Source organism: Bos taurus, chromosome 12, assembly GCF_002263795.3.
Source record: "Bos taurus isolate L1 Dominette 01449 registration number 42190680 breed Hereford chromosome 12, ARS-UCD2.0, whole genome shotgun sequence".
NCBI lineage: Eukaryota > Metazoa > Chordata > Mammalia > Artiodactyla > Bovidae > Bos > Bos taurus.
In genome coordinates this window covers 61,866,973-61,888,382 of record NC_037339.1, presented here as the reverse complement: position 1 = coordinate 61,888,382, position 21,410 = coordinate 61,866,973, and the positions used below count along the sequence as shown (strand labels likewise).

General features: G+C 37.8%; 1 non-coding gene across 1 annotated transcript; it reads right to left on the bottom strand.

The window, feature by feature from the left end:
- Positions 1-1,039: 1,039 nt before the first annotated feature.
- TRNAQ-CUG (transfer RNA glutamine (anticodon CUG)) lies at positions 1,040-1,111 on the bottom strand. Its single transcript has one exon. It is a non-coding gene; the product is annotated as a tRNA-Gln (tRNA).
- Between the last annotated feature and the right edge of the window lie 20,299 nt (positions 1,112-21,410).

The window sequence follows — 21,410 nt, the reverse complement described above, 5'->3', positions numbered from 1 at the left end:
CTTTTCAAATTGGGACGACCCAGAGGGATGGTATGGGGAAGGAGGAGGGAGGAGGGTTCAGGATGGGGAACACATGTATACCTGTGGTGGATTCATTTCGATATTTGGCAAAACTAATACAATATTGTAAAGTTTAAAAATAAAATAAAATTAAAAAAATAAAGACTAATACATAATGATTGGAAACAGAAAAAAAATCAACATGTGGTAAAAACTTAAAAAAACAAATTGAGGAAGAATTGGCCCAATTTTCCCTTATTTATTATTTTCCCTCACATTATCCTTAATTTCCTGAGTTGATGCTTAAAATGTCATGAATAAAACACTGGGTAGTTCCAAATAGTAATATTTGTTTTACTATTAGTTTTAATTTGATCGTACCATTGAAGTTTCTCTAGTTTCTTTAGTTTTTTATCTATTAGTTAATAATTTGGCAATAATTTTGAAAAAGCAAATTATTGGTTGATAGCCAGAAACTAGTTTTGTAAATAATAATTTAAGCATGTTTTGTTTGTGACTCAGAAATTTCTGTCAGGTGTAATTAAAAGTTGTATTTTAACCATTTCTGTTTCCCAGTATGCTTCACCAAGTATCTTTAAAATAAAACATGAAGGACTACAGAAATGGTAAACACTATATACTTAGTATGGAATTCCAGCTGAGCTATTTAAAACCCTAAAAGATGCCATTAAAGTGCTGCACTCAATATGCCAGCAAATTGGGAAAATTTTCCAGTGGCCCCAGGACTGGAAAAAAGTCAGTTTTCATTCCATTCCCAAAGAAGGGCAATGCCAAAGAATGTTAAAATGTTAGTTGTCCAGTCATGTCTGACTCTTTGTGACCCTATGGACTATAACCTACCAGGCTGCTCTGTCCATGGAATTCTCCAGGCAAGAATACTAGAGTGGGTAGCCATTCCCTTTTCCAGGGGATCTTCCCAACTCAGGGATCGAACCTGAGTCTCCTGCATTGCAGGCTCTTTCTTTACTATCTGAGCCACCTGGGAAGCCCAAAGACACTGGGCACAGCCTATAGGGAAAGGTCCCCCTGAGACTCGAACTCAGATCTCTGGATTCAGAGTCCAGAGTGCTCACCATTATACCATGGAACTACGGCATCCTGTATGATGTCTTTCAGATTTAGTGGTTGGCTGGCTGGTTAGCTTTTGAGACCTCATTCACATGTCAGCCAACATTAGGTCATGTGTCTTTCTTAAGCAGGCTTGGTTGTATTAAATCTCTTGATGTTTGTGTGCTTTGCAAAGAACAGCAAGATGAGACTAATCCTCAAGTGAATGTGTTTCTCAAGCATCTGCCTGGGTCATATTGACAAATGTCCCACTGCCATAAGCAAGGCTCATGTCCAAGATTGTACTGAAGGCATGGAGAAATTAATAGACACACCAATTTCATTTGTCTGTTTGTTTATTCATAAATGCATTAGCTCATTTTGCTACCTAGAGAGAAGTGTCAGCATGTCAGGAAGTCAGATGATCATATTATCCTTGGGATTTAGACATGAAGAGTACAGAATGCATGGATCAAAGAACAGAGGACACTGAGTATCCAGACAGCTCAGCAAGAGCTGCCTGAAGGCATGTCTACCTTTAGCAGAACAATGCATAGATAAGTCAGTGTGGAATATCCTGGTGCTAATAGCAAAATGTGATCCTAAACTCTTTACTGGAATGAAGATGCTGCTCTGCAGAGGTGGTTTTTTATTCTGATAATAAATTCTAGCTAGATCTGTGCAAATCATTATAGTTAACTCACACTAAGTATATATGTTTATATACATGCACAAGCTTCTGTACACAAAAAAACCAGCTAGTCCTGACTAGAGTTGTTAAACAAACGCTGATACTTGAATGTTGGATTCATTCTCTTGGAAAGATACTCTTGTTTGTCTTTTCAGATTTCCTTCAAGTCAAAAGTGGATGTGACTAAGGCTGTTCATATATAACTCAGGTTTGAATGGAAGCTTCCAGTGCCTACAATATAACTTTACTTTTGCTTCTGATGAGTCTGAATGTCACATGAATAAAACTGACACAACTAAATGAACATTTATTTAAGAGATTTTTACCATGAAAATGTCTATCTTAAATCAAGCATATAATCAATAGACAAACTGAGTATTGTAATTTATTATGTCTCCTGTCTTTTAAAAATAATCCTCATAGATGACAAATAGTCTCTAAAAATAACTATCAAGTGTTTTGTTATCTGTGCACCTAGAAGCTATGCTATTAGCAGTTCTTCAAAATAAAAAAGAAAAGCCTCATCTACTGCTTTTTAACTCTAATTTCATGTCAAATAAAAATTAAAGACTTTTATCTATATATATATATAGATAATTAAGAGAGTGCTTTTCATTGCTCCTAATTACTGGCAAGACTTTTATTCAAAATAAACCATGTATTCAATAAATTTGTAGTGTCTTTGTATAGGTAAAATACACACAATCTCATAAAAATACGTATGTATGTATTTATCATCATGATTTCTGGGATAATGCAACAGCATTATTCCATTTTACCAAATATTTATTCATTCTATTTTACCATCACAGAAAGCTCTCTCTTACATTCAACTTCAGTGTTTGCATGTATATTCAAAATTATACGTGCATATTAGCACATGTGTAAACTAACTTATGCTTGTTTTCTGCACATTCGATTTTTAAAATACTATATTTTTCTCTTTTTCAAACTAATTAGTGTCCAAAATAGTGTTCTCCACTTAGAATATATTTATTCTGCACTATGGCAGAGTATCTATCTTTGAAAGAAAAATTCACAAACCCATTATATATCTAGGGTTTATGAAGATTGGGAGACTCTCAGCTTTACTAAAAAGCATCACCCCCTTAGTTATTAGATGAGATCCATTAATGTGCCATTCATATTCAGACATTTATTTGTCTTAAATCAAACTTGGATGTCACATATAACATAGGGATATTCTGACCATGGATAAATTTAACATTCTGTTTCAATTCTGTTCTAGTTTAGTCCTGTAAAAGTTTATTAGAAAAAAAAAAATAATTCATCCACTTTTATTTAGATGGTTGAAGCTTAATGTCTTTGCCACTGTGGGACCAAAGTCATCCCTTTCCTGCTAACAGTGTGCTAGGATCACTGTAAGCTTTTGAAGGGCATCCCACTTCCATAGGCAGTTCACAGCATGGGTTTTTGCTTTCTTTCAGGTCAGCTGGGACTGTCTCTCAGATGTCCATTTTTTCTACTGGTAAGAGAAAATATCTTTTAAAGGACTAATGTGATGACACCCACCAGATAATCATCTTATTTTAAGATCAACTGTGCAGTATAACATAACCTAATCATGGAGTGACATTTTCATCTTCACAGAGAATTATGCAGGGCACATACACCAGAAGGAGGAAAATCTTAGGGGACGTCTTAGTGTGCTGCCAGACCTTAATGACAGAATGTTAATGTAGGTGTGAGAAATGTTCTTGTAAAATTTGATCTCTAAAAATTGCAACATTTTGGGAGAATTTGAAAGGATACGTCTGGCTGTACAACTGAAAATTGAAAATGTAAGGGCTGATAGGAATATGAAATGTGAGGATCTTACCATCTACTCTGTTTCCCTAATTGATTTCATGGTGCCTTTGTAACAAGACAGCCTATGTCAGATATTTATCAAACTATTTATTTCAAAAATGGGTGCTCACTTTTTCCCATAAACTAATACTGCATTGCATGGGCCATTCACATTAAATCAATCTTTTTCAACAGCTTCCTCAATTTCATCTCTTACTAAAAGCAATCAGTGTTCACAATTCACACAGATTCTGGATTCTCTCTTCATATTTCATTTCTTCTAATGGACTAGCCCATTCTTTCATGAGCTCATTGTTGTTTTATAACATCTTGCCAAATATATCCTCTATATATTAACCTAGGACTTCCCTGGTGGCTCAGACGGTAAAGTGTCTTGCTTACAATGTGGGATACCTGGGTTCGATGCCTGGGTTGGGAAGATCCTCTGGAGAAGGAAATGGCAACCCACTAACCAATGCACACTATTGTAGTAACCAATATACACTATTAACCTCATTTTTTTCTTAAAAGCTTTCCATATAGTTACAAGTTCATTGGGATTTTGATTGCCATGTGAAGATAAGTGGGCAGCAAGGTAACCAAATAAGTTGTCCTCATATAATGTATATGGATTTATTTCTTACTTCCCATATCAGGTTCTTGTCAACTTCTCTGGTGGCTCAAATGGTAAAGAATCTGCTTGCAATGCAGGAGACCCAGGTTTGATCCCTGGGTCAAGATCTCCTGCAGAAGGGAATGGCAATCCTTTCCAGTATACTCGCCTAGGAAATCCCATGGATAGAAGACCTTGGCAAGGTACAGTCCATGGGTTGGCAAAGTCAGACACAAATGAGAGACTAAGCATATGCATATCAGTTTCTTACCATTTACAAGCTGACTGCTAAATCACTGCCAAATATACCCATTCTTTTGCTCTTGTTACATCCACTACTTGAGGTGAATTCTATACTCATTTTACACGCTCACTGTCAGTGGGGTTCACTTCACTACACAGGACCCTAGGCTTCTGGAGGTTCTACCATCTGTGGTACCCCATCTGTGTGGCCTTCAAGGATGCTACAGAAGGAAGGAGGTAATGAAGATAATGGGCTTCCCTGGCAGCTCATATGCTAAAGCCTGCAATTTGGGAGACCCAGGTCCTATCCCTGGGTCAGGAAGGTCCCCTGGAGAAGGAAAGGGCAACCCATTCCAGTACTCTTGCCTGCGAAATTCCATGGATGGAGGAGCGTGGTGGGCTACAGTTCATGGAGTTGCAGGGTCGGACATGACTGAGCGACTTTACTTTCACTCTCAATGAAGATAATGGTGACCTCCTTCAAAAGGTCCGTGCACACACTGCTGCACTCAGTGCCCCCAACCCTGCAGCAGGCCACCCCCGACCCACACCTCCACCAGAGACTCCTGAACACTGACAGGCAAGTCTGGGTCAGTCTCTTGTGGGGTCACTGCTCCTTTCTCCTGGGTTCTGATGTGCACAAGGTTTTGTCTGTGCCCTCCCAAAGTCTGTTTCCCCAGTCCTGTGTAAGTTCTATAATCAAATCCCACTGGCCTCCAAAGTCAAATTCCCTGGGGTTCTCAGTCCCTTTGCTAGATTCCCACATTGGGATATCTGTTGTGGGTCCTAAAACTTTCTTAATTGTGCAATAATTTGTTTTGTATAATTGTTCTGCAGTTTGTGGGTCATCTACTCAGTGGCTCTATGGTGGGGTTCATGGCAACCTCCTTCAAGAGGGCTTATGCCACATGAGGTGTGATCCAGGTCTGATGCACCCAGAGCCCCTGCCCCTGCGGCAGGCCACTGCTGACCTGTACCTCTGCAGGAGACACTCAAACACTCAAAGGCAGGTCTCACTCAGTCTCTGTGGGACGTGGATCCTGGTGCACACAAGGCTTTGTTTGAGACCTCTAAGCATCTCTGGCAGCTATGGAATTTGATTCTAAATGTGATTATACCCCTCCTACAGTCTTGCTAGGGCTTCTCATTTGCCTTTGGACATTGGGGTATCTTTTTTGATGGGATCCAACATTCTCATGTCAATGGTTGTTCAGCAGTGAGTTGTAATTTTGGAGTTCATAGTCAAATCTATGGTTTTTCCAGTATTCATCTATGGATGTGAGAGTTGGACTATAAAGAAAACTGAGCACTAAAGAATTGATGCTTTGAACTGTGGTGTTGGAGAAGACTCTTGAGAGTCCTTTGGACTGCAAGGAGATCCAACCAGTCAATCCTAAAGATCCTGATATTAATTGAAAGGACCGATGCTGAAGTTAAACCTCCAATACTTTGGCTATCTGATGTGAGAACTGACTCATTGGAAAAGACCCTGATGCTGGGAAAGATTGAAGGCAGGAGAAGGGGACGACAGAAGATGAGATGGCTGGATGGCATCACTAACTTGATGGACATGAGTTTGAGCCAGCTCCGGGAGTTTGTGATGGACAGGGAGGCCTGGTGTGCTGCAGTCCAGGGTCACAAAGAGTCAGATGTGACTGAGCAACTGAACTGAACTTAACAAGCAACATCAGAGCTCTATTTTTAAAATAGAGTTTGAAAAAAAGTGAAAGTGAAATGGTTAGTCCCTCAGTCGTGTCTAACTTTTTGTGACCCTATGGACTGTAGCCCACCAGAAGCCTCTGTCCATGGAATTCTCCAAGCAAGAATCCTGGAGTGTGTTGCCATTCCCTTCTCCAGGGTATATTCTTGACCTAGGAATTAAACTCGGTCTCCTGTATTGCAGGCGGATTCTTTACTGTCTGAGCCAGTAAGGAAGCCCTAGTGAGAAAAAGTAACCAGACATAAATTAAAACTGTATCATCTCATTTACATGCTTTCAAAAGCAGGTGGAACTGATCCATGGTGCTGTGAATCCAGATAGTGGTTACCTTTGGGGAAAGGTATTTGATGAAGAGGAGGCATGAGGGTGGCTGCTTCTAAGTGGTTCTGTTTCTTGATGTTGATTGTGGTTCAGTTCCTGAAAGTTCGTTGAGCTGTACCTTTTTATTTAAGCTTTTTTTTTTTTTTTTTTGTCAGTACCCATTTAGTATTTCAATATAATTGTAATGATAGAATATAAAACAAAATGAATACTTGAAAGTTGAATACCTGGTTAAAACTATTGATTTCCCAGTCTGAGATGACAACTTATTGTAAGGTCACTGTTATAAAATTTAAACAAGTTTATCTGCCTATGCCATAACTTTTTTAATCTATAAAATGCTATTTACAGTCTATCCTTTGATTTAGTAAAAAATTAAGTTATGTGATCTATGAGGTGGAGCTTCATGTGTTATTTGCTTTTAAGGGATCCCACAACTCCTCCTCCCTAACATACACACAAATAAACAACACAAATAAATAACACACAAGACAAAAATAAAATACCTCTGGGAGTAGATGACATTCAAGGCTATTAATTGGGTCAATATGCCATGGGTTAGACTCTACATGTGATAATGAATTCTTGTTGAAGGGTACTCTTTTTTTTTTTTTCTCTTGGTCTTGAATGGATGTACTGTTAAAAAAGGATTGTGCCTAGTTTTCCTTGGAACAAATCCTTATTTCAGAAAGGCCTGCACTGGGAAGATTAGGTCAGCCATTCTCTGAGTTGAAGGCGAATCTCCAGCTCTTCTTTTGATTTTCTTTAGAGCTGTCATTGGGCATATGCGCCTTTGTGACTATTGTTACAGTTCTTATCAAATTGATGTGGTACTACTGGCAAAAGGAGAAGAAACTGCTAAGGTTGGCCTTCAGCCTAAGAAAAATAAACCTTTGGATCAGCCTGCTCTGGCACATCAGGGTTTTACACTACCTTTTAGCAAGAAAGTGAAAAGAATATGGCCTGATGTTCTTTAATCTGTGGATTTTTACATAGTTTTAAAAACCTGAACTCAGGGATGCTTCGATTAGAATAAAATTTTGGTTTTATGATCAAGAATCTAGTCCAATCTACTAACACCAAAAGGATTTATGGTATTATGTTTCGTTGTTTTTGTTGTTTAGTCGCAAAGTCAAGTCCGACTCTTTTGTGACACCATGGACTGCAGCCCACCAGGCTCATCTGTCCCTGGGATTTCCCAGGCAAGGAGATGGGAGTGGGTTGCCGTTTCCTTCCCCAGCTGACCTTCCTGACCCAGGGATCAAACCAGTGTCTGCTGCATTGACAGCCGGATTCTTACTGCTGAGCCACCTGGGAAGCCCTCCCTTAAGGTATTATATAAATAACTATTTCTGATAGACATGTGCAAATTCATATATTTTTATAATATAACAAAACACAGAATCTTAACACATGTTTACATACTGAATTTAACTATGTTTTAGAATATTAATTTTCAAATAGTTCTTCCCAGATCATGAATTACTGAACAATATGTCACAAGTGAGGTAAGAATTACCAAGAGTTACCAAGGTTCCAACTAAAATGATTTTTTCTTCCTTCACTCCATTCAATGGGCTAGGACCACTTGAAATTTTTATATACTTTCCATCTTTAATGCTTTCCTTAGATAGGTGAGATCACTTCACTTCAAGAGAAAATTAGATTTCAAGGAACTGAATTAGAATACTAGTTAAAAAAAAAAAAATCTGTGAGCTTCTGGAGTTTGACTATAGGTAAGATCAACATTTCAGCAAGTTTTTACTGTGTTTCATGCATTTTATCTCATCAGCGAAGACTTCAGATGGCCCTCCTTGTCAATTCTACTCACCCACCCCAGAACTATTGTCTCTTCATAGCATCAGCAGTGGTTCTTTCTTATTTTTTCCTGCCTCATTTTAGTATTTCCATACTGTAACAGTTCTTGTTGTAAGGTCTTTTTTTCTTTTTCTTTATGCCTTTTTAGTAATGTTTTTAGTGGGGTGCACTTCTGTGTTAGCTCAGATGGTGAAGAATCTGCTTGCAATGCAGGACACCCAGGTTTGATCCGTGGTTCAGGTAGATCCCCTAGAGATGGGAATGGCTATCCACTACAGTATTCTTGACTGAAGAATACCATTGACAGAGAAGCCTGGTGGGCTATAGTCCATGGGGTCACAAAGAACCAGACACTACTGAGTGATTAAGCACATACAATATTGTTTATGAGTTACAGTATTGGTTCTTAAATTTTAATGTAGGAATCTGCTAAAGAACTAATTTAAATGCAAATTATTGTACTTATCAATGAAGATTCTGAAAAAGTTAGTAGTCATGCCAAAGAATGTCTCTAATAGTCCTTACAGACAATTTTAACAGTGATTTCGACAGCATATTTTGAGATTTAGTGTATGATGGGTCAGAAATAGGTTGAAAATTAACCTAGTTAGCAGTGGATATTTCATTTTTAGAGTCTGAGGTTGAAAATCTAGCAGATAATAGAGGTTGATATTGCTTTCTTTGTATATCTTGCTTACAGTGTCCATGGAGTGTTGTTTTAGGGAAAAATTTGTTTAATCTTGTTTTCCTAGTTACTAAATAACGAGTATCTCTAGGATGTGATGGTTATGGTTCTATTCATTACTTTTTCCAGCCACTGAGTCTGGGAAATTAACATTTGGGAGTTAAATATGCTGTGTAAATAATAGGGCATGTGACACCACCTTTGTAGAAATTACATTAGTATCATCACAGAACATTTTCTGTTGAGTAATTTTGCATCAAATACATGTTTTAAAGGAAAAAAATGACCTAGTCAACTTAAAATATTAATACATTTTGTATTTTTTTGTTTTGTCTCTATTTTTGTATTTCCTTCCTTCTTTCCCCTCCTTGTTCCCTCTCATTCTCTTCCTTTGTTTTTTACTTTTTCTTTCTTTTCCTCAGTACCCGCCACCACAGGGACTATCACTGTATAGGTGCGCTGTAAGTGTCTGTGAATGAACAAATAAATAAATTAGTAAATGATACAATATCATCATTCCATATGCTTAGTTAAATTATATTGACTAAAGGAGACTGACATTAAAATACTTTTTATTGATTATTATGTACTTGGTTGAATATTGTCTCTTCAAAAATTCATGTCCTCTCAGTTCAGTTCAGTCACTCAGCCGTGTCCGACTCTTTGTGACCCATGAAACTCAGCACACCAGGCCTCCCTGTCCATCACCACCTCCTGGAGTCCACCCAAACCCATGTCCATTGAGTCGGTGATGCCATCCAGCCATTTCATCCTCTGTCGTCCCCTTCTCCTCCTGCCCTCAAACTTTCCCAGCATCAGGGTTTTTCAAGTGGGACAGCTCTTTGCATCAGGTGGCCAAAGTATTGGGGTTTCAGCTTCAACTTCAGTCCTTCCAGTGAACACCCAGGACTGATCTCCTTTAGGATGGACTGGTTGGATCTCCTTGCCGTCCAAGGGACTCTCAAGAGTCTTCTCCAACACCACAGTTCAAAAGCATCAATTCTTTAGTGCTCAGCTTTCTTCACAGTCTAACTTTCACATCCATACATGACCACTAGAAACCATAGCCTTGACTAGACAGACATTTGTGGACAAAGTAATGTCTCTTCTTTTCAATATGTTGTCTAGATTGGATATAACTTTCCTTCCAGGAGTAAGCATCTTTTAATTTCATTGCTGTAATCACCATCTGCAGTGATTTTGAGCCCAGAAAAATAAAGTCTGACACTGTTTCCACTGTTTGCCCATCTATTTGCTATAAAGAGATAGGACTAGATGCCATGATTTTAGTTTTCTGAATGTTGAGCTTTAAGCCAACTTTTTCACTCTCCTCTTTCATTTTCATCAAGAGGCTCTTTAGTTCTTCTTCACTTTCTTCCATAAGGGTGGTGTCATCTGCATATCTGAGGTTATTGATATTTCTCCCGGCAATCTTGATTCCAGCTTGTGCTTCTTCCAGCCCAGCGTTTCTCATGATGTACTCTGCATAGAAGTTAAATAAGCAGGGTGACAAAATACAGCCTTGACGTACTTCTTTTCCTATTTGGAACCAGTCTGTTGTTCCATGCCTCGATCTAACTATTGCTTCCTGACCTGCATATAGGTTTCTCAAGAGGCAGGTCAGGTGGTCTGGTATTCCCATCTCTTTCAGAATTTTCCACAGTTTATTGTGATCCACACAGTCAAAGGCTTTGGCATAGTCCATAACGCAGAAATAGATGTTTTTCTGGAACTCTCTTGCTTTTTCCATGATCCAGCGGATGTTGGCAATTTGATCTCTGTTTCCTCTGCCTTTTCTAAAACCAGCTTGAACATCTGGAAGTTCACGGTTCATGTATTGCTGAAGCCTGGCTTGGAGAATTTTGAGCATTACTTTACTAGCATGTGAGATGAGTGCAATTGTGTGGTAATTTGAGCAATCTTTGGCATTGTCTTTCTTTGGGATTGGAATGAAAACTGACCTTTTCCTGTGCTGTGGCCACTACTGAGTTTTCCAAATATGCTGGCGTATTTAGTGTAGCCCTTTCACAGCATCATCTTTCAGGATTTGAAATAGCTCAACTGGAATTCCATCATCTCCACTACTTTGTTCATAGTGATGCTTTCTAAGGCCCAGTTGACTTCAGATTCCAGGATGTCTGGTTCTACGTGAGTGACCACATCATGATTACCTGGGTAGTGAAGATCTTTTTGTACAGTTCTTTTGTGTATTCTTGATGCCTCTTCTTAATATCTGCTGTTTCTGTTATGTCCCTACCATTTCTGCCTTTTATCGAGCCCATCTTTGCATGAAGTGTTCCCTTGGTATCTCTAATTTTCTTGAAGAGATCTCTAGTCTTTCCCATTCTATTGTTTTCCTCTATTTCTTTGCATTGATCACTGAGGAAGGCTTTCTTATCTCTTCTTGCTATTTTTTGGAACTCTGAATTCAAATGGGTATATCTTTTCTTTTTTCTTTGCTTTTCACTTCCCTTCTTTTCACAGCTATTTGTAAGGCAGCCCCAGACAGCCATTTTGCTTTTTTGCATTTCTTTTTATTGGGGATGGTCTTAATTCCTGTCTCCTCTACAATGTCATGAATCTCTGTCCATAGTTCATCAGGCACTCTGTCTATCAGATCTTGTCCCTTGTATCTATTTCTCACTTCCACTATATTCTCATATAGGATTTGATTTAGGTCATACCTGAATGGTCTAGTGGTTTTCTCCACTTTCTTCAATTTCAGTCTGAATTCAGCAATAAGGAGTTTATGATCTGAGCCACAGTCTGCTCCCAGTCTTTTTTTTTTTTTTTGCTGACTGTATAGAGCTTCTCCATCTTTGGCTGCAAAGAATATAATCATTCTGATTTCATTGTTGACCATCTGGTGATGTCCATGTTTAGAGTCTTCTCTTGTGTTCTTGGAAGACGGTGTTTGCTATGACCAGTGTGTTCTCTTGCTAGAACTCAGCCTTTGCCCTGCTTCATTCTGTACTCCAAGGACAAATTTTCCTGTTACTCTTGGTATTTGACTTCCTATTTTTGCATTCCAGTCCCTATAATGAAAAGGATATCTTTTTTGGGTGTTAGTTCTAGATGGTTGTAGGTCTTCATGTAACTGTTCAGCTTCTTCAGCATTACTGTTTGGGGCATAAACTTGAATTACTGTGATATTAAATGGTTTGCCTTGGAAATGAACAGAGATCATTCTGTCATTTTTGAGATTGCTTCCAAGTACTGCATTTTGGACTCTTGTTGACTATGATGGCTATTCCATTTCTTCTAAGGGATTCCAGCCCACAGTAGTAGATTTAATGGTCATCTGAGTTAAGTTCACCCATTCCAGTCCATCTTAGGTCGGTGATTCCTGGAATGTTGATGTTCACTCTTCTCATCTCCTGTTAGATCACTCCCAATTTGCCTTGATTCATGGACCTAATATTCCATGTTCCTATGCAATAATATTCTTTACAGCATCAGACCTTGCTTCTATCACCAATCTCATCCACAACTGGGTGTTGTTTTTGCTTTGGCTCTATGCCTTCATTCTTTTTGGAGTTATTTCTCCACTGATTTCCAGTAGCATATTGGGCACCTACCGACCAGGGGAGTTCATCTTTCAGTGTCCTATCTTTTTAGCTTTTCATACTGTTCTTGGGGTTCTCAAGGCAAGGATACTGAAGTGGTTTTCCATTCCCTTCTCCAGTGGACCACATTCCTTCAGACCTCTCCACCATGACCTGTCTGTCTTGGGTGGCCCCACATGGCATGGCTTAGATCCATTGAGTTAGACAAGGCTGTGGTCTGTGTGATCAGATTGGCTAGTTGTCTGTGAATTTGGTTTCAGTCTGTCTACCCTCTGATGCCCTCTCTCAGTGCCTACCATCTTACTTGGATTTCCCTTTCCTTGGACGTGGGCTATCTCTTCACTGCTACTCCAGCAAAGAGCAGCCGCTGCTCCTTACCTTGGATGTGGGGTAGCTCCTCTCATAATTGACTTAAATATTATATTAGTTGCAGATGTTCAACAGTGTCATTCAATATTTTTATACATTACAAAATGACCACAATAGGCCTAACCACCATCTCTCACCATGCATAGTTATTATAGTACTTTTGACTATATTCCCAATGCTCTGTATATTTCATTCCAATGACTTGATATTATAATTGGAAGTTAATATCTCTTGATGTCCCTTACTTATTTCAGTCATCCTCCCCAACCCTTTCCACTCTGGCACCAACTGTTTGTTCTCTGTATTAGTCTGTATCTGTTTTTTTTTTGTGTGTGTGTGTGTTTGTTTTTTTTATGCTTTTTCATTTCAAAACAATTTTTTTTAGGTTACCCATAAAAGTAAAATCATACAGTATTTGTCTTTCTCTGTCTAAATTGTTTCCTTTAGCATAATACCCACAATGGCCATCCATGTTGTTGAAAATGGCAAGATTTCATTCATCTTTTATAACTAATATTATATTGTGTATATATACAATATATTCCTTATCTACTCATCTGATAACAATTCACCTAATGGGAAGTTAGGTTGCTTCCATATCGTGGCTATCACGAATAGTGCTGTAGTGAATATAGGAGGGTATGTGTGAGTGTATGGTTGCTATGTCACTTCAATCGTGTCTTACTCTTTGAAACCCTATGGCCTGTAGCCTGCAAAGCTCCTCTGTCCATTGGATTTCCAGGCAAGAATACTGGAGTGGGTTGCCATGCCCTTTTCCAGGGGATCTTCCCAACCCATGAATCAAACTGGTGTCTCCTGCATTGGCAGGAAAGTTCTTTACCAATAGTGCCAGCTGGGAATCCCATAGAGGTGTAAATACCTTTTCAAATTAGTGTTTTTGTTTCTCCAGAAAAAATACCCAGAAGTGGAATGAAGCATGGAAAATATTATTCCCTTGATTCTAGAGAGAGTTTGGCATTTACTGGTTTTGGTCCTCTAGCTTCCAGTGTTATTGAATCCAACTTGCTCTTCCTGCTGCACAATGGGCCAAAGAATTGGAAGGACAAGGCATTAAGGCAAGGAATATGACTTTATTTGGATAGCTGTCAGACCAAGAAGATTGAAGACTAATGTCTCAAAAATAACCATCTTATTGGGGTCCTGATGCCAGATTCTTTTATAGAACAGAGATGCTGGAGAGATGAGGAAGCAAAGTAAAAGACCATTAATCTTGCAATATTACCTAGAATGGCAAACCTCAGGCAGGGGATGTATTAATTTTTTTTCCATCCTGCAATTTACATGTGATAGGATTATGTACAAAGGCACTTTAGTTTAACAATCAGGCAGAGGGGCAGGATTCTCTGAGGCAGGCCATTTTGTATAATTATAATAAGGAAAGCAATGAAAGGTAAGTCCAAGAAACAGTTCCAAGACGGAGTTAGAATTGGCTTTTCCCAGCACCACAACAGTAATAGAATAAATTTCTATTGTTATAGGCCACCCCTTTGCAGTACTTTGTTATAGCAGACCTAGAAACCTAATACAATGGTCAAGAATTTTTTAAAAAGTACACATAAAATGATGATTACATTCTTAATTCAGTTATCTCTTTATTTTTATTTTTTAAAATAACTAAATATGCATTTCAAGTATATTCTCCCTATATGTACTATTCTCTCAGTTTCATCTCTGATTCTTTAAACCTTTGTCATATATAATATGCCTGATATAGAGTTCAACTTCATACTGTCCTTTGAAAAACAGACCAGACAATAAATTGAGAGAAGAGGTATTGTGGCAAAGAATACCGTAATGACTTTATTCAGAAAACTAGCAGACTGGGAAGATGATAGAAGAGTGTCCCCAAGAACCATCTTCCCTGAATTCAGAATTCAAGCTTCTTTTATTCTAAAATGAGAGGTAGTGTGGCTGGTTGTTGTGGACTTCTTGTTGCTTGGCCAGACCCCAGAGGGGATGTGAGTTTCTTTTGTTCTTGGAGCTGTCCACTAGGTCTTGTCATAACTAGGTTTTTGTAAACTTTAAACAAGACAAATATTTTTTGTTCTGCAAGTTTTTTATCTCTATATGAATGAAAAGTGTTATGCCATTAAAGGTCAAGCCTGGGAGGCAAAGCCTGGAGAAAGAGCTATTATATTTATTATAGGCTATAGGCAACATCCTTTTGTTTGAGGAGACAAGTCACAGAGCCAGTTTGACTAAGCACAGGCAACAGAACACAACTTACAGCTAAGGGAATAGATTCAATATGCAGTCATGTTGTTCTTCCCTGTGACATTCCCTCATATTGTATTACATTTACAGAAGTATATGTTCATAGAAATTTTATTTTAGCTTTATATTTAAAATATTTGGTTAATAATACCATAAATATTGCATGTAAACTGTATATAAGGTATGAAATTCTGCTCTTGGAACCTCTGAGAAAGAAATTGTCATTCCGATGAATAAAGAAGGACCAGTTTTAAAAAGAGAATCAATCAACCCTAAGTTCCATCCAAAGTGTCAGACCAATAACACTGGCACAGAAAACAGATTAGCGATAACAAATGTTTTTATCTTCTTTAGACTAGCATGCCATTTCTTTAGAAATTTAATTACAAGAATGCTAGAATTGCTCACAGAAAATCAAGCCACAGGTTATTAGAGTTTAAAAGAGAAAAGTTCACTATTTACAGTTGGTTTGAGATTAGGGTAAGCATTTTCTAAAATGGTTCATGCAGCTCACACTGAGTTCCAAAGGCAGAACACGTTGTATTAATTTTAACTATATGTTTGAAGCCAGTTGTTGTGAAACTCTTGTTGATAGTGTCCCTTTGTGGGATTTGAAATAGGGTAGAATAACTCATGCTGCATTGTACCCACATGACTTCCTACTTAAGAATTAATTGCTAACATTTTGCCTTGTCCTTATGTGCATTATGCTCGAAACATAAGGACTTTTTATAATTAAGGGAAATTGCCAGTACCCTGGCCAGCAGAGTAAATGAAAACTTGTATTAACAACACTATAAACCCCTGTGTTTGTGGAGGAAATTACAATAACGTCCTAAAACTCAATGTCAAGTTTTATTTCTACAATAATGATTTTTTTGGAGCTAATGCTTATTCAAGGAGAGCATAACTGTGTGAATGTAATAGGCAATGAGGTTATAGCTTTATAACTTTCAGAAATCTCTTTGTATATGTGATAAAGAAAATTATTCAATTGCTTTTGAAATAAACTAGGCAATTATCAAAGTTTCTGTGAAATTTAGTATGCTTTCCAACTAGTCTCAATTTCCTATGTATCAGAGGTAGGTAGGGGGAAGAGAAGGAAGAGAAAAAATAAGGCCGGAAGGAGAGAGTATATAAGCTATATCTTTCAGAAATTCTGTTTTTTTTTAACTAAAATTATTTTTTTTAAGGTATTTGCCAGGAGAAATATCAAAAACCTCAGATATGCAGATGACACCACCCTTATGGCAGAAAGTGAAGAGGAACTAAAGAGCTTATTGATGAAAATGAAATAGGAGAGTGAAAAAGTTGGCTTAAAGCTCAACATTCAGAAAACTAAGATCATGGCATCTGGTTCCATCACTTCATGGGAAATAGATGGGAAAACAGTGGAAACAGTGGCAGACTTTTTTTGGGCTCCAAAATCACTGCAGATGGTGACTGCAGCCATGAAATTAAAAGACACTGACTCCTTGGAAAGAAAGTTATGACCAACCTAGACAGCATATTAAAAAGCAGAGACATTACTTTGTCTACAAAGGTCCATCTAGTCAAGGCTATGGTTTTTCCAGTGGTCATGTATGGATGTGAGAGTTGGACTGTGAAGAAAACTGAGCCCCGAAGAAATGATGCTTTTGAAGTGTGGTGTTAGAGAAGACTCTTGAGAGTTCCTTGGACTGTAAGGAGATCCAACCAGTCCATCCTAAAGGAGATCAGTCCTGGATGTTCATTGGAAGGACTGACGTAGCAGCTGAAACTCCAATACTTTGGCCACCTGATGCGAAGAGCTGACTCATTTGAAAAATCCCTGATGCTGGGAAAGATTGAGGGCAGGAGGAGAAGGGGATGACAGAGGATGAGATGGTTAGATGGCATCATCACCTCAATGGAGCATGAGTTTGGGTGGACTCCGCGAGTTGGTGATGGACAGGAGGGCCTGGTGTGCTGAGATTCATGGGGTTGCGAAGAGTCGGACACAACTGAGCGACTGAACTGAACTATTAAGGGATCATTTATATGCAGTGTCACACAAAAAGCTTAAGCATGGAAGTCTGTTTATGAGTTTTCAGATGTGTATACTCATGTACTCTTTGCCCCAGATAAGTTATAGAATGTTTCTGTCACTCACAAACATCACTTGTACACCTTCCAGTCAATTGTCATCCCCTCTGACCCTGCTGTCTTTCCAACCATTGTTCTGACATTTTTCACTATGACTAGATTTGTCATTTCTGGAATATTATATAAAAGAATCACTGGGTATACACTTTTGCATCTTACTTTTTTACTCAACAGATTATTCTTTGAATTTAATCCATGTTGCTTCACACTTCCCTAGATCATTCACTTATTGCTGGATAGTATTTTTTCATGGGAACAAAGAAAAACTTGCCTATATGTTCTCATAACACTGGACATTTTGGTTGTTTCCTATTTGGAGCTATTATGAAAAAAAGCAGCTTTGAACATTTATGTGTGTGTCTTTGAGCTCATGATTTATCTTGGGAAATACCTAGATATGGAATTTCTGAGTCATAAAGTGGGTATAAATTTATAGAAAAAGAATGTCAGAATAATATTTAAAATGACCACACAATTTTATCTGCTTACCAGTCCTACCAGTATCCATCTCTACCAATATCCATCTCTACTACATTTTCACCAGTATTTACTGTTGTCATAATTTAAAAGATTTTACCACTGCAGTCAGTGTGATGGTATCTCAATATGGTTTCAATTTGCTCTTCTTTAATGACTAAAAACAAAGCACTTTTTAAGTGCATAAATGTAAGATCAGTTCTTCATTGTCCCATGATAAGGTAGACACTCTAGTTTTCTTGAGTTTTACCTGTTTCTATTGTAAACTGTATAGTTAAATCTTGATTTTTGAAAAAATGCAGTCTGTAATTTGTCTTTTATTTTAATTGTTCTGTGTTGTTGAATTACATTTAATGCAATTATCTACATAGCTATACTTAGAAGCTTCCCTGGTAACTCAGTCAGTAAAGAATCTGCCTGCCATGCAGGAGACCCAAGTCTGGTCTCTGGGTTGGGAAGGTCCCCTGGAGAAGGAAATGGCAACCTATTCCAGTATTCTTGCCTGGAAAATCCCATGGACCTAGGAGCCTGGCAGGTTACAGTCAATGAGGTCACAAGAGTTGGACACAACTTAGCAACAAAATCAGAACCACATCATACTTAATTCTAATCAAGCTGTTTTTTTCTATGTATCCAATTTGTTCTTGGTGACATTTTCCTCTTTTTCTAGATAGTGTTTGATACACTAAATACTTTTTACTGCATTGACTTATTGAATATATATCTTGTTTTAAATTTGTAGTGATCCTTTTAGTGTTTACAGTAACCATTGGTTTATTAAAGTTTACCTCAAAATAATATTATTCCATATTTGTTGTAAGAATCTTAAATTATTATTTATCCATTTCCCATTCTTTGTGACATTATCATACATTTTAAGCTTTAAAAACCCATTGTAGGTTCAGTCACTCAGTCATGTCTATTTGTGACCCAATGGACTGCAGCACACCAGGCTTCCTTGTCCATCATCAACTCCCAGAGTTTACTTACTCATGTCCATCGAGTCAGTGATGCCATCCAACCATCTCATCCTCTGTCATCTCCTTCTCCTTCTGCCTTCAATCTTTCCCAGCATCAGGGTCTTTTCCAATAAGTTGGTTTTTCCCATCAGGTGGCCAAAGTATTGGAATTTCAGCCTCAGCAACAGTCCTTCCGGTGAATATTCAGGACTGATTTCCTTTAGGATGGACCGGTTTGATCTCCTTGCAGTCCAAGGGACTCTAAAGAGTCTTCTCCAACACCACAGTTCAAAAGCATCAATTCTTCAGCGCTAAGCTTTCTTTATAGTCCAGCTCTCACATCCATACGTGACGACTGGAAAAATAATAGCCTTTGACTAGACAGACCTTTGTGGGTAATGTCTCTGCTTTTTAATATGCTGTCTAAGTTGGTCATAGCTTTTCTTCCAAGGAGCAAGAGTCTTTTAATTTCATGGCTGCAGTTACCATCTGCAGTGATTTTTTTGGAGCCCCCCAAAATAAAGTCTCTCATTGTTTCCATTGTTTCCCCATCTATTTGCCAAGAAGTGATGGGACTGGATGCCATGATCTTAGGTTTCTGAATGTTGAGTTTTAAGCCAACTTTTTCACTCTCCTCTTTAACTTTCATCAAGAGGTTCTTTAGCTCTTCTTCCCTTTCTGCCATAAGGGTGGTCATCTGCATTTCTGAGGTTAATGATATTTCTCCCAGAAAATTTGATTCTAGCTTGTGCTTCATCCAACCTGGCATTTTTGCATGATGTATTCTGCATATAAAAGTTAAACAAGCAGGGTGACAATATACAGCCTTAACATACTCCTTTTCCGATTTGGAACCAGTCCATTGTTCCATGTCCAGTTCTAACTGTTGCTTCTTGAACTGATACAGATTTCTTAGGAGGCTGGTCAGATGATCTGGTATTCCTATCTCTTTAAGAATTTTTCACAGTTTGTTGTGATCCACACAGTCAAAGGCTTTGGCATAGTCAAAAAATCAAAAGTAAGTGCTTTTCTGAAAATCTTTTGCTTTTTCAATGATCCAACGGATGTTGGCAATTTGATATCTGGTTCCTCAGTCAGTCTCTCCCATCCAGAAGCTTCCATAAGCCTCTTATCCTTATCCATCAGAGGGCAGACAGAATGAATCATAAAAAACTAACTAAACTGATCACATGGACCACAATCTTGTCTAGCTCAGTGAAACTATGAGCCATGCCCTATAGAGCCACCCAAGATGGACAGGACATGGTGGAGAGTTCTGACAAAAGATGGTCTGCTGGAGAAGGGAATGGCAAACCACTTAATTTTCTTGCTTTGAGAACCCCATGAAAAGTATGGAAAGGCAAAAAGGTTTGACACTGGAAAACCCATTTATTGAGGTATAATTGGCAGAGATGGACACGACTGAGCGACTGAACTGAACTGAACTGACATATAAAATGTTTTGCATATTTAATGTATACAACTTGATAAGTTTGGAGATAAGTATATATCTATGAAACCATCATCTCATTCTATGCCATAAACCTCTTTGTGAGCTTCAAAAGTTTTCTCCTGTCTTTCTTAGTTTTTTTTTTTTTTTTGCATTATATTATATACTGGAAAACACACACCTACTTTTACATACATTTTGAATTTTGTAATAGGAAAAAAAAAAATTCTGTAATAGAGTATCTTAACATCTGATTAAGAAATAAACAGTGCTCAGTATTTTTATATTTTTCAGTTATTTACCATTTCTCTTTTCCATTTCTTTGTGGAGGCTCAGATTTTGTCTGAAATCCTTTAAGCTTCCTTAGAACCTGAAGAACTTCCTTTAACAGTTTTATTGTGTAGGTCTGCTAATAGTATATTCTTTTAATTTTTGTCTGAAAATGTAAACAGTTCTTTTTCAATTAGAAGAATGTTTTACTTGAAAAAAATTCTAGGTCAGAAGTTTGGTTTTGTTACTGTTGTTTTGTTTTGTATCAGCTTCTTAAGATTATCATTTCAGTGTTTTCTGTTTAGCTTCTCATGGGAATTTTTCTAGTTGATGTTATTTTTAACTCAATGATCCATATTTTCACTCCTCTAATTTTAAGTGATCTTTATTTTTAGTTACCAGCCTTTTTTGAAACAATTTTTCAGTTTGATTTTATTTATGTTCATCTTACATGAAAATTGGCTTGCTCTTTTTGAGGATCATTTTAGATTTTATTAGACAAATAGTGCTCAGTTGTGTGTGGTGTTTGATTTTGATCTAGTTTACCCATAATATTATGGAGAGAACTTTTTGAGGTTACTTTTGAATTAGTTTAGCCCTTAATATGGAGAGAGCTTTCTGTGAATTCTGGATTCCCTGCTGATTGCTGGGGGTGTTCAAAGTGCCTCTCCAATCAGATTGTTTCAAACACAATTATCTTCTAGCCTTTTATGAGTTCCAGCGGTACACATCTCACAGTCCCTGGATGATGGTTCTTATGCCAGTATTTGTTTTGTTTCGTTTTCCCCAATAGTTGTTCTCTTTTTAGCCTCATGCAAAGAGTAGGCAAGTATGGGATACAGCCCAAAACTCAAGGGAAGAAGACTGTTACTTCTTTTCCTCTGCCCAGCTGCTTCTTCTTTAGTACTTCATCCTGCAATGTTTGAACATCTTAGTCACTACAACTCTGATCTTAGCTTAACAAGGCTAAGCACATATTGTATATGCTTCTA